The following is a 14199-nucleotide window of genomic DNA, read 5'->3' as shown; positions in this document are numbered from 1 at the left end:
GTGTCACAGGGAGGAGTGAAACAATTAGAAGACTTTTCACTGGAGAGATGGGTCTGTCCTAAAGATAAAGCTGGAAGGAAAAGATGACCAAAAACCCAGTGAAGCCTGAATGCTAAGCTGAGGGCCCTGAAAATTGTCAGAAAGGCAATTGAGAGGCCACTCTTGGATTTTAAAGTGGAGAGTGACATTGAAGACGTGTGAGCTAACAGCCGTGTGTCTGAAGACGCTGATGGTGCACAGGGGTCAGTGAACACAGCAACCTGGGTTTGAGGCAAAGGGGCCTGCCACTGAGGTTTATTGATAAGCATGTTGCCCAAGACTGAGTCAAAAGTCTCACTGTCAAGCCAGATGAAGTCTGTCCACTGCCTTTAACCTAGCAGGCCAACCTAGGTCTCCAGGAAAAGAGGAAGTTCACCTGACTGGGTCTTGTTTGTAAAACCAGGTGAGTTGCAATCCACAGTATTCTATCTCGACTCTTAGAATATGTATGCATGAGGATCTGATGATCATTTCCTTCCTCTCGCTGCCAGGACCCAACAGAACTCCCTAAAAATATCAGAATAATGGAATGTTAGGACTCAACACAACATTAGGAAGTGGATATTTCCTGTTACACACCAGCATGTCATTTTGCTCTGAGGGTCACCACGTGCCCAGAACTGTGCTGGATTACAGTGGAAGCACTGCCCTACCAAAAATACCAGCTTAAAAACAAAAACCTCAACTACTTTATTTCACAGATGGACAAACTGGATGTAGAGACATTACATGACACATCCACCATTGTACAGATATGATGGAGACAGGTAAAATATGCAGGCAGATGGACATATACAAGGAGATTTCATTTTTATACATATAAAAGGGAAAGGCTGTATATTTATAACTTCCCTATATATTTGTGTGCATATGTATATATGTGTATATATGCGTGTGCATATAAATATATATGTGCATATATGCAAAAGGCTCTCTGGCAGCTGAGACTATCAAAGAGTTAATAAGTATGCAACCTAATTTGGCATCCAGACAATGCAGATAAGGAAGCTTCCCTTTGATTCACTTACTTACAGAAAAAAAAATTAATGATCTTTATCACTGGGCTCCCTGAGCAGACACAGCCTGGGAGCTGAAAGGAGCAGACTTTTAAGGAGCACTCTCATTTATTAACACACCATGCTGTCCCCCAAGTACAAGGAACTACATACAAAGCATTCCACTCTCAAAATACACTTCCCCATCCCAGGATGTTTTCACTTAAAACAGGCAAGAATTGGTTGCATTCAGCACCAAGGGACAGCCTTGCTGAGCTGGGCCTTGTGTTTTTTTTCCAAGGTATAGCCTCCAAGCCTCTCCACTCACAGGATTCCTGTGGATTTGGCTTTATCTGGGGGCAAGTGACCAGGCCTTGACAATCTAACTCCCTTCCCCAGAATAATGAGAAGATTTGAAAAGCCACTTAGAAATAACTTGATCAACCAATTTTCCTCACCAGTGGGCCTTAGTGAAATTGCCTTAACTTCCCCCCGGGTCGGGGGGTGGTGTGTGGCTTATGGGGCTTCGGTGGCATCTGCATGGCAGGATGCTCTCGCAGAGGGCCTGCAGCTGACAGCTTAGGCACTGGCCCTGGAGGTCTTAGCAAAATGGTTAGTTATGTTTTAGCTACAAGTCAGACCGAACCTAGAGGTGAGAAGACAATCAACAAAGCCACAAAGCTGAGACTCCTGAAATGGGAAACAGCTGTCTCCGAAGGAAACTTTGGCTGCCCCTCTGTACCACGGGTGGCTGAGGATTAGGACAAGCAAGACAGAGACCCACACAGATGGAAATACAGACTAAGTGCTGATCAGGCTACCTGGGAGGAGTGCAAAGGTGGACTGAGAAAGAGTAAAGGAAGAAACAAGGAAGAAGGCAATTCTGGAGGAAAAAATGCTATCAAATTTAGTTACAAAGGAACCTCTCTTGCCGTGCAAAAGAATGATCTGGAATTTGGTGACAGTGATCTCTTAAAGATAGTAATTCTAGCCATACTCTAAAGAAATTCGATCAGGTATGAAAAAGGGTCTTTGGCAGAATGAGGCCAGCTGGAGGAGCATTCAGCTGAGATGCATGTGGTTTGGACAATTTGCAGCTGAAGTGAAAACTTAGGCTTTCAGGGTGTACTTAAGAGAGGTGTTGTTTTGTTTTATTTTTTTTTAACCATCCCAAAATGAAGCTTAAAAGAGTAGAAAAACAATCACAAAAAAAAAAAAAAAAAAAAAGAGAGAGGAGGGTTTAGGGAGTAAATTGGGAGAAAGAATACGAGGGAAAACACAAGTGAGATACAAAATTTTCCCCAGGGAAGCCCTGGTTTTCACTTTTAGTATTTAATAAATCTTTCTATATCAAAAGAGCTCTGAGTACAAAATGTTTACAGAACCAGGAACAGCTCAAGAGATGCAGAAAGTCATCTCCAGTGTAGTCCTAGTCTTTGAAGACAGGTTACTTCATGGGCACACAGGATAAGGCCCCAGTTTAACCTCCAATCCCAGAGGCAAACTAGAAGCCTGAGCTGGTGACACCCTCAAAAAGTGGCAAACGTTTCAGAATTAGATGTGTTCATACACAGCCTTGACTGTTGCCTGTGATCTCCCAGGATGAGGGGGAACAGAATGCATCTGTCCTTTTATGACAGAGGGTCACAGAAACAAGGAGCCAGGGGTGAGGAAGGAATGGAGGAAAATTATATGTTTGAAGGCAGAAGATGGAGAGACAGCAAAGATGAACATTAAAGAAAGAGGGGAGAAGAATACAGATCTAGAATTTCTAAATTACCCTTGGCTCAAAGGTCTGGTTTACCGCTGAAGCAGTATAATTATACAGCTGGCTTAAAACAGACCTAATATCGAGTTACTAATTTCTTACTAGCAATAGCATCAAAACCCTTTCTGCTGGTAGCTGGTCTCTTGACAAAAACCGTGCCTCTCATACACGATGTGACCTATAGGGAGAACTGGTTTTAATCACGTGGATCTATAAAATGGTATGCAATTGTGGTCTCCCTTCTCAGATGTCAATCCGAGCAGAGAAGAAAGTGAGGGTTGCAACTGTCAAAGTAACTTGGGGTTGGGGGGTACATTTGACATAAATTCTCCCTTGTCTTGCAGATGCAGTATACAGGCTAAGTTTGTAGGAAAATTTGGTGGGAACCGTCTGGTGGATTTGAGAAAAATGACCAGAAACATTCCTGTTGTGCTTATGTTTTTGGACCAGATTCTGCTTGGCCTCAAAAAGGAAATTCTGGCCTGGTTACAGCCTTAAATGGGTGCTCAAATCCCCTGAACATTTATTGCAGAAATACTTTCATTCTTACCCCATTTTAGTTAGTAAGAACAGCAGGCATCATAGGCACATAGGGCTTGACTCCCGTTTACCTTGGCAATTATATAGCCAGTGTTCAAAAGAAGACTTGTTTACTTCTAAGGTACAAAATTCCCATTTGTAAGAAATCTTTCTAGAATTATACATGGTAGGCATTTTTCTCCCTTTAACTATTGCTTGTGTTTCCTAGGAAAATGTCAAATTACAAATGTAGATTAAAAAAAAAGGTAGCCTTTCAGAATCAGGATCCCAAGTTCTTTCCCAATATAACTAACTCATCAGTCAATTATTCCTCAGGGTTAACAATCACTCCTTTTTAAATGCAAATCTCTGGTAGGAGGATTAAGTCATTGAGCCCCAGGAACTGGATGGAAGGGGGCTGGGGACAGTATGGGGGAGCCGGTGGAAAAGTGGTCTGTAGACAGCACAAGGGATTTGGGGAGACCAGGAGAAGAGGCATGCAGGAAAGACAGACTTTCATTCCACTTTTCCTAGGCCTCAAGTGATGCTGAGTTTTCTGCCAGAAATTGCAAATCAGCTTGTCTCACCTTTTTATTAGTGAGACAACTGTAGTAGTATTTCTGATTCCTGGAACAGAGATCAGAAAACAAACAAAAAACCTCAGTGAGTGGTGGAGGCATTCCCATGAAATACTATATAAATCAATATTATCCATTTGCTTTTTTTCAACAGATATACACCCACCATGTACCAGGAAATATCCTAGTTGTCAATGAGAAAAAATGATTTTTACACCATGCCAATCATACTATAATGTACACTAGTATAAGCAAAGTGTACAAAAGAGATCATGGAGAGATCATAATTCATAATTATGAGTTGAGCTGGGCCATCAAGGTTTTGCTGAACTGATAAGCTGATTGTGGCAGAAAGTGTTGGCAGATCTGAAAATCCACGATCTGCTAGACTACATGTCCCAGCCTCCCTTGCACTTAAGGGTGGCCATGTGACTGAGTTCAAGCCAACTGAATGGGAGTGGAGGGCATGTGTACCATTTTCAATCCTGGCCATAAGCATCTCTTTCATGGACTCCCCAGTGTTCTTTTCTTCTTTTGTCAGGTAGGATGGAGATGATCCCCAGGGCTGTCTTGGAAGCTGTGTATCAAGGATGGCAGAGCCTCAGCCCTTCTAGGTTCTGAAGGACTGACAGATGGAAGGCTGCTTCCCCAACATGTTCAAACCTACAGTGCTGTAGCAAAAGTAAACTTCTGTTACATCTGATCCAACACGTGTTTGCCTGTCTGTCGTGGCAGTTGGGCTCGCTCACCACTGAAGGGCTGACAATCCAGCACGTGAGAAGCTGCACAGGGGCTAAGGGATCGGCATGTGCCAGGAAGCTCAGGAGAGGCAGTACATAAGGTTGGAAAGGTAGCAGAGCACAATGACACACATGCTCAGTGCTGGCTTCTTCCCACAGGCCCGTGGTTCTCAACCAGGGGTGATCTGGCACAGCACTCCCATCTCCCAGGGAACATTTGTCAATGTCTGGAGCCATTTTTGGTTGTTACACCAAAGCGGGCAAGGAGTACCACTGACATCTGTAGGTAGAGGCCAAGGATGCTGCTAAACACCCTACAGGGCACAGGACATCCCCCTACATTAAAGAATTATCTGGGCCAAATGTAAACAGTACTGTGATTGAGAAATCCAGCTACAGTAAATGGGGCACAAGCAACAATTCTTAAGAGGAGAGAATGGCAATCATGTTTGTGTTTTGAAGAGAGAATTCTGATAACAATCTAGAAGATGAGAAAAACCAGAGATGAGAAAAGCAATTTCATCCTTTGTTTGTCAAGTACTTACTATGTGTCAGGCACCAGGGATACAAAGATGAGTAATAGCCCAGCCAGTCCAATCATGATGACTCTTATGTGATCTGGGGAAACTTGACCCCTGGCCTCAGGGCTCTGTCTCTGGATGCATTAGAATCCGTGGCCTTTGGTTACCAGTTCAGAGCCGACAAAAGTAAAGTAAGAAAGGATGCTGGACTAGATCAGTCACTGAAGAAATGGAGAAGAGGAATCTATCTGAGAAACATTTCAGAAGTTAAATAGACCATAACTGGGTGTCCAAGTGGATGGAGAAGTTGAGAGACGTGAAGGCCAACTCTGAGCAGGTGATGATGCTAATAAGCAGGACATGGGGAGAAGAACTGCCTTAGAGGGCTGTGATTTGCATTCTTTTGTTTGAGGCCTGTGAAAATCGGACATACCTAAAGGACTGATACAAGCAATTGACATAAGAAATGCTGATGTCCAATAAACAGTTTCAAAGATGTTTCACTTCACTAATAATCACAGAAATGGGTATTAAATCAAAATGCTCTTTTGTATCTTTCAGATTGGCAAAAAAACTTTAATTATTAATATCCACTGTTAGCCCTGATATGATTAAACAGGAATTCTTACTCTCTTAGGGTGGATGGGTAAATTTATAAAATCATACTAAATGGAAAATTAATTACTAATGCTTGGAAAAATACAATATAATATATAATATTTACATATATGTATATATATTATGGGTATATATAATATTGTGTGTGTGTGTGTGTGTATGCTCTCTAATCCAGCAATTTCACTTCTAGGAATAAATTCTAAGGAAATAATCAAATAAGTATAAAAAATGTATATACGCCCCAAACATTTAACATAGTATTGTTTATACTACATTGGAAACAAAGGTACATAAATAGGGGACTGGTTAAATAAATTCCAATACTTTTTGAATTAATGAAAAACTATACAGCTACTAAGAATAACATTTACTGAAAGGAAAGATAGCCATACTATAAATAATATTAACAAGTTAACAATATTAAAGTGACTAAAAATCAGGCTGTTAAACAACTTGTAGAGCAGGATCCCTTTTATGTTAAAATATAGATAGGAAGGTAGATAGACAGACAGGTAAGTATGTAGATAGATGATAGATTACCTAATAAAGTAAAATCCACACTGGTAGATAAAAAGACAATAATGGTTGTCTGTGGGGGATGAGGTTGTATGCAGTCTTTCACTGCTTGGTAAATGCAAGTAAGGTTTTAACATTTTATAATATAATATGTATAACATAATATAACATTAAGTTATACATTTTATGGTCTGATGGTTTTACAAACATTTTTTCTTCGATACAACAGAAACAGTACAAGCCCTTTAAATTGTGCATAAGATCTCCTAGCCCCTCCAAAAAAAGATAATGGCCTATTTAATTCTCTGTGTTTAAATCATTCAGTATAAAGTAAGGTTCAAAGGAAAGGTGGCCACACGTGCTGGGTGTCCCATGCTGGTCCTGGGTTGCACACACTGTCCTGCCATAGTTATTAAAACTGTCCACTTCCACTCTCAAAGTTTCCTGGTTAGGGGATAAACTATAAGATCACGCCACTCAAAGATGAAATCTACAAATGTAACACTGCTAAATTTTATCCTAATACACAGTTTGGCCAGTCTCCCAGAAGTTCTATTTGCATCCCCCAGGCCCCTCAGCCTTTGCTGTCTAATCATTTCATGTATTATTTATAGACAGAGACCAACCTAAAATATCCTGCCCTTCGATTCCCTCTAGCCAACAGCTGAAGGAATTTACCTTTGCCTTCACTGAAGACTAAATTGTATCATTAAGGCTTCCATCTAAACCTTGTTATTTTGACTTTTTGACTTGCTTTGCGCTCTCTGACATATAAAGTAGCAACAATTTCTACAATGAACAAGTGTATTTGTCCACCAGAAATTCTTTCTGTCCCTCAGCTTCCTAATGGTTATGTATATGATAATCTGAAAAATTGCCTGGCACGGTTTAATGAGAGCATTTAAACAAACTTTCCCTACAAAGCTTATCAGGTAGTTACTTAACCTGTATGAATAGGTTAAATATTTTCCATAGTATTTATACAAAAATGATACCTGGTATCATGTGCAACCTAATAAAAAGGAAGTTTTTCTTTCCTTAAATTACTCCCGTTTCTTTCATTTTTATCTTTCCCTTCTTTACAACCACTTGACTAACAGAAATGCACAGGGCAGATGTGGAAATGTCGCTTTATAAATACAAGATGCAGCCAGTATACTGTTGTTGTCCTTGTTTTAGGGAAAGAAGAGATAACTATTCCTCCAGGATGTATGCTTTGGCCATGAAACTGAGGTCTAAAATCAAGTCAAAGGACTATTTCAAGTTAAAAACAACAACAACCTGGAAATGAAACAATCTATATGTGCTGCATCCAGAGTGGTGATGCAGAGGCTAGTATGATACACAGAAAGTATCCCATCACGTTCTGGGTGCTTAACAAAGTGCTCCTTGTTTCTGTTATTTCCCAAAGGCTCCAAGCACACATACGCTACAAATTCTCTGCCAATGGAGAAACGCTCTGCTAACGGCTTCATTCATTCCCACAAGTTATATTTATTAATTTTTCAACCAAAGTGGCATATTGAACATGTATTCCTGGAAATTCCTGAAATCCATTCATTAGGCTTTCAGCTAGCTTCTCATGCACCTCCACATGCAGGGAGCCAACCCTAGCAAACCCAAGTCCCAGATGCTCCATGGTCAAATGCCTTCATATCCAGTGCCGGGCAAGGAAAAGGCCTTTAGGCCAAGACTGCATGATGGTGAGTGATCAGCTAGCCCTGCATGTTGCCTTTAACTCATAGTAAACCCAACCCCCTAACTATGACACCACCCAAAATATTGCCTTCTGTTGCAGGTCCTATGCCTTCTGCCTTCTGCCTTCTGTTTGTTTCCCTAAACTCAGAATAGAAGCAGATTAGACCAGCAGATGGCTGACACGCTCTTGTGATCTGGGACAGCCCTTGTAAGTAGGCAGGTGGGAGAGAACAGCTTCAGACCAGCAGGTCACCCACTGGCAACCTCACTTTGATCATTCCGTGCAGCCCAAGAGACAGCATGTCATTCAGAGGGTAGACAGCGAAGACCCTGACAGCTACAGCTCAAGGACCATCGTGCCCCCAGCACAGTTTACGTTTCTCAGTAAACAGGGAAAGAAAGCCCCCTGGAAATGCATCTGAAATTGGGCAGTTTCTAACAGAACTAGAACTAAAATGTAAACCTTTTTTAAATTACATTTTCCCATTGTAAAAAGTTCTAATTCGGAAAGACTATGGTTCTAGTGCTTCAATTTACCTATAAAACCAGAAACACTGCTAAATACAGCTAATGACAAGTGACCTCACAAAGCTGTCACAGCTGATGTCTGGAACAGCAATAGGATATAGGGGATAGTCCCCCAAAAAAGTTTAGAGATAAATGAATTATTCCATGAACAAAAAGAGGGACCAATCTAAACATCAGTGTATGAGACAAATACTACATGGTATCACTTACGTATGCAATCTAAAAAATACAACAAACTAGTGAATATAACAAAAACGCAGAGTCACAGATGCAAAGAACAAACTAGTGGTTACCGATGGGGAGAGGAAAGGCGGAAGGACAATACAGGGGTAGGGGACTAAGAGGTACAAACTATTAGATATAAAATAAGCTACAAGAACATATGGTACACCATGGGAATAGAGGCCAATATTTTAAAATAACTATAAATGGCGTATAACCTTTAAAAACTGTTAATAACTATAGTGTACACCTATAACTTATATAATACTGTACAGCAACTATGCTTCAATAAAAAAATAATAATTTAAAAAACCAAAATATAAACATGCTCTATGAATGCCTCCATGAGAAAAACACTAGGTTGGGAGTTAGGAGGCCTAGGTTTCAAGTCCTGCTCTGGGGGTCATCCAACATATGACCTCAAACAACTTAATCCCTCTGGGTTTCTATTTCCACATCTATGAAACAGACATTAGATTTGATGATCTCTGAAATCCCCTTTCTGCTTGAAATGCATATTGTCCTGTAAGGGACTGGATTTTCAATTTAAACCCCTGCAGCCCTGCAGAGAGTTCTGAAGCTACAAAGCCCCTGGATACCTTTTCCCTGTCTTCTAAGCAGCCCACAGGCTGTGTCTCAGATTCCCACACTGGGTGCCCAGGGGCTCAGCTGTCCTGGGGAACGCCTGAAATTTAGGCAGGGGCTGCTCTGGGGCTGAGGGAGCAAAGGGTGCAAATACTAAGATGAAATGCTGTGATTTTCACTGAAAAGTACCATATCCAAGCAAAGCTAGTGTTCACACTTTCTCCTTAGCTTGGAGGTCTTTCCTGAAAAACAAAAATCACCAGCAAAACCACAGTCCCTAATCAGCAGGCCCCAAACCCAATCTTTCAGCAGGATGAGAAAGGTTCAGGAGAAGCCAGAGCTGTACTTCCCGGCCCACAGCCCACCGTGATCCAGCCCAGCGTCAGCTCCAGAGCTTGGGAGGGGAGAGGCAGGCCACTTGCAGCTTCCTCCTGCCCTACCCAGCTTCACATGGATGGAGAAAGAGAACCCGCTTCTGGATTCTCAGCCTGCACAAACCACAGCTCCTCTGATTCTACCCCTTAAATCCAGTCTCCATCAGGAAGCGACCAAGAAAATGTGTTCTGTCCCGAAGCTGATTCTGGAACAGGGGAGATAGGTGACTTCCAAAGAATGCAGAACAGGGGATTGTCTTCAGCTACAACAGAGGGCACTTGTGCTAAATGTAACAGCTCTGCTTCATGAGTTTAATAATAATAAAGAAAAGCCCAGAGATCAGAGCCACTGACTAAAGCAGCTGTGCAAAAGGAGAAGACATCCTCCGTGGAAACATTGCTCAGTGATCTATCAGTGAGGGTACTTATGCTCAAAACTAAGTTACATAAACAAGGACCGGAGTCAATACAATGAGGCCTGCACCCCTACCAAGCACCACTGAAGGGGAGCCGCTTGTAGCTCCAAAGTCAACGGCAAAGTTTTATCAAGTAAAATAGCAAAAAAGGGGAAAGCGAAAACGTAACCTGTTGTCACAGATATTTGAAGTATTTGAAAACAAGTCCTACCAGAATGAGCAACTCACCATTCCAAACGTAATTCAAGAAATTGCAAGAAAGTATTTGAGAAGGAAACACAAGTAAAAAGGGCAAGAGTTCTACCCTGGGAACAGCGAGAAAATCTGGAAACAACGTGTTCGTGTCCTGGGGGGAGAAAGCTAACCCTGAAGAGATGAAAGAGGCACGTACAGAGAAAGGAGGACTAGCAGATAAGGGGAGGCAAGATGGGGCCTGGAATAAAAGGGACCCACGTCAGTGAGGAGCTTCAGAAATCTAAGTGACAAAAAACATGCAAAGACCACGTACACAAATTGCTGGGAGGCAGCCCGGTTCCCACAAGGAGGGCCATTGTCATCGGCACCGAGCGAAAGGATAAGACGTGATTCCACCCTGCCCGGGGTCCCTCTGCCCTAGTCCCATCTTTTACACCTGAAACAGGAAACTCTTCTTGGAAGTAAACAGAAGAAGCAGGGTGAAAAGTGTCAGGCTTGAGCTGCATGGCACTGAGGGCAATTAGAATAAAGTGGAGGCGGCACATACAGTGAGATATTCTGGGGAAATGCTTATTTTCAAGAGAAAAATAAGACTCTGTTCTCAAAGAAGAGGAGACTTAGGCATAGCCCAGTGTGAAGCCTGAGGAGGGGCAGGAGGGATGGGAGCTGCCCTCCTACGGCTGCCACCAGCTGGAGGGAGAACCTGGCATGTGGGGTCCACAGGAAAGGGATGGGCTCTGTCTCCCAGGGTGAAGCTGTGCCCCAGGGTGAAGCTGTGTCTGGACACAGGAGGACTTAAGCTAAGGTATCCTTCCTCTGCTTGTCACTCACACCCTAGGTGGACAAGAAGATGTCTCCTGGAGTTGGGAAGGAGGAAGAGAGAAAGGTAGCTCTATGACATGCCCGTTCACTCCTGCATGTGTGATCCAGCCCAGCTATGAAGAAGTCACTGGCATCACTGCCACCACCCTGGTCCTGGCCCTCATTATTTCTCCCTGGACCATCATGATTAGAGTCTTCTTCTACACATCCCTTCTGACCTAACTCTCCCTACACCTCAGCCCCACCAAATCTCTGCCACACTGCTTGCCACCAGAGTACACTATCCAATGCACAAATCTGATAACGTCCTTTCCTGCTTAAATGTCTACAATGCCTCCCATTCTCTACAGCGGTCAGCAAGCTGACCTGTGGACCAAATCCAGCCTGCAAGTGACAAATGGGTTTAATGTGTTTAAAGAGCTGTAATAATAATAATAATAATAATAATAATAATAATAATAATAATAATAATAATAATAATAATGCTGGAATACTACTCAGCCATAAAAAAGAAGGAAATAATGCCATCTGCAGCAACATAGATGGGCCCAGAGATTATCTATACTAAGTGAAGTAAGTCAAAGAAAAATATATGCTATCACTTATATGTGGAATCTAAAATATGACAAGTGAACTTATTTATAAAACAGAAACAGGCTCACAGACATAGAAAACAAACTTATGGTTACCAAAGGGGAAAGGGGGAAGGGAGAAATAAATTAGGAGTTCGGGATATGCAGATACAAACTACTATATATAAAATAGATAAGCAGCAAGGTCCACTGCAGAGCAAGGGTACTATATTCAAAATCTTATAATAAACCATAATGGAAAAGAATATATATATCCGAATCACTATGCTGTACAATAGAAATTAACACAACACTGTAAATCAACTCTACTTCAATTAAAGAAAGAACCATAAAAAAATAAAAATAAAAAAGGAATATTTGACAGAGATGTATGTCCCTTGCCAGGTCTGAAATATTTACTATCTGGCCCTTTTCAGAAAGTTTGTCACCCCTCATAACTTTGGCAAAGAGCAAAGCAGCCAAGTATACAGCAGATCTTTCATGATCCTGCGCGGCTCCTCCTCAGCCCCCTCAGCCCCGCTCTCCCGGCTCTGAGCCCCCCGGGGACGGAACCATACCGGGCCCTGGTTCTCACGGTGCTCTGTCCCCTCGTCCGTCCGGGAAGGCCAGCTCCTGGCGATGATCGCTGACTCAGGCTTCCTTGGGAACTGCACCTCCGGAAACAGGGCACTTCGGCCGCCCCTCGCAAGTCTTTCCTTTCTTTACACCCATTGGGCCATGAATTCACAGGAGTGGGTTTTCGCGGGGCTTCTGCGGGGCTTCCGAGGGGCTGGCTCCTTCCCCTCGGCTCTCAAGCCGCCCGCCTCTGGCCCGGGGCAGGCTGCTGCCTCACCGGAGCCCTCTCCAGCTTCCCTCTTTCTCCGACCACTCCACCGACACGAGTCAGGAAGCGCTTCGGCTCTGCGTGGCGGGAACCGGGCCCTTGTTCGTTCACAGCGATGCCGGCATTGCGCTGGGTACCGCCTCCGCCACCGCTTTGTGGTGCCGTTCGCAGGGCCTGTCTTTTCGAACAGTACCTATGCCCTCGAAGGCTCCAACGCCCCTTTTCTTGTAACTCCGCGTGTATGGGGCCCCAGGAGCCACTCCACGTTTCCTAAAAGGCCTGGAGAACACACAGCGCGCACCGCTCCGCTTCCCCTCGGCGGCATAGGTCCCTTCTGGAAGCCACTGGAACAAGGCGGGGCGGGGATGGGGGCGGGGGCGGTGGGGGGCCCGCCCCAGGAAGAGGGCGTGGCCACGGCGCCCGCCACAATGAAGGGGGCGTGGCCACGGCTCCCGCTCCAAGGACCCCGGGGCAGGCTGTCCTCCGCGCCGCCTGAAGAAATGCAGCCCCACGGCGCTGACGGCGTTCCTCTAGAAAAGAAGTTTGAATCCAATGATTTTTAAACCCTCGTAGCTCTGAAGTGATACTCCATGAGAAATAGATTTTATATTTTGGGGTTGTTGTTAACGGAGGTCCTGGGGATTGAACCCAGGACCTCGTGCATGCCAAGCATGCGCTCTGCCACTGAGCTCTACCCTCCCCGAGAAATCGGTTTTAAACTTCAATGTAAACTAGAAAAAAAAAAGAGTCTTGCCTGTGTCTCCTCAAAGAATTTTAGAAATAGTGCTAGCTCAGCTCTCAGGAAATAGTTTTCTTTGCTTTCTCTCTCTTGGTCCGTGTGTTCTCTGCCGAGCATTCTTAAAGAACTGGACCTATTGCTCCAATAGAGTCTGGTACATGGTACACACTTGATAGTTTTTAAATTTATGAATGAAGATAGGTGCTGAAAAGGCAACAATCTTCACAGTTTTCTACTCTAAAAGGGTCTTGTTTTATATACTGAGCCCTCCCGCCAGATTTTGTAATCACACCCACTTTTAACAAACTTCTGGTCAGCTCACTAATCTTCCTTTCCCTTTCAGTTAGAAGCAGACATTGCCCAACTAATCTCTAGGTAAGTAGTAACATAATTAAACTGAAAACCTAATGCAGTCATATTGTGCTTCATATGGTAGCAATTAATTACTCTCAGGAATAACTCTGGGCTCTATTTTGTGTGATCTACTTAAAATAACGTTATTACGTGCTTTTAGGTTTGAAAGAGATGATGTGAATGATCTTTAGTTACATATCTATAACTGAGGACTTATTATTAATGCCTGCACTGAATAACTTGAAAGAAAGATGACTATTCCAAGAAAGTCTGGTTGCCAAAAAATAGTTTAGAAAGCCTGACTATCTAGTACTGAGTCATGGGGAGTGGGAACAAGTAAATTGATTTCACTGGAAAACATTCCACATGTAACACATGGTACATTTCAAATGACTGTCAAGGTCATATATATTTTTATTACATTTTGTTTTCCTACCCATTATTTGACAGGACCTAAAAAATTAGCCAGCCATACATAATAAACTGTACTCGAAGCATGTGCGCTCTTCGCATAAGAATATATTTTAAGTTGTATATCTGCCAGTTGGTAAGAGCA

At 43.0% G+C, this 14199-nt stretch overlaps 1 long non-coding RNA gene across 3 annotated transcripts in view; it reads right to left on the bottom strand.

Moving 5' to 3' along the window:
* The window catches only part of LOC135321033 (uncharacterized), a 243699-nt gene extending 230810 nt beyond the window's left edge, over positions 1–12889 (bottom strand). For all 3 annotated transcript variants that reach the window (XR_010380443.1, XR_010380441.1, XR_010380442.1), the window contains exon 1: positions 12285–12889. This is a non-coding gene — a long non-coding RNA (uncharacterized LOC135321033). The remainder of the gene's footprint in view (positions 1–12284) is intronic.
* Between the last annotated feature and the right edge of the window lie 1310 nt (positions 12890–14199).

Source organism: Camelus dromedarius, chromosome 3 (genome assembly GCF_036321535.1).
Source record: "Camelus dromedarius isolate mCamDro1 chromosome 3, mCamDro1.pat, whole genome shotgun sequence".
NCBI lineage: Eukaryota > Metazoa > Chordata > Mammalia > Artiodactyla > Camelidae > Camelus > Camelus dromedarius.
The sequence above is the reverse complement of the archived record's forward strand: the minus strand, read 5'-3'. Positions and strand labels throughout refer to the sequence as shown.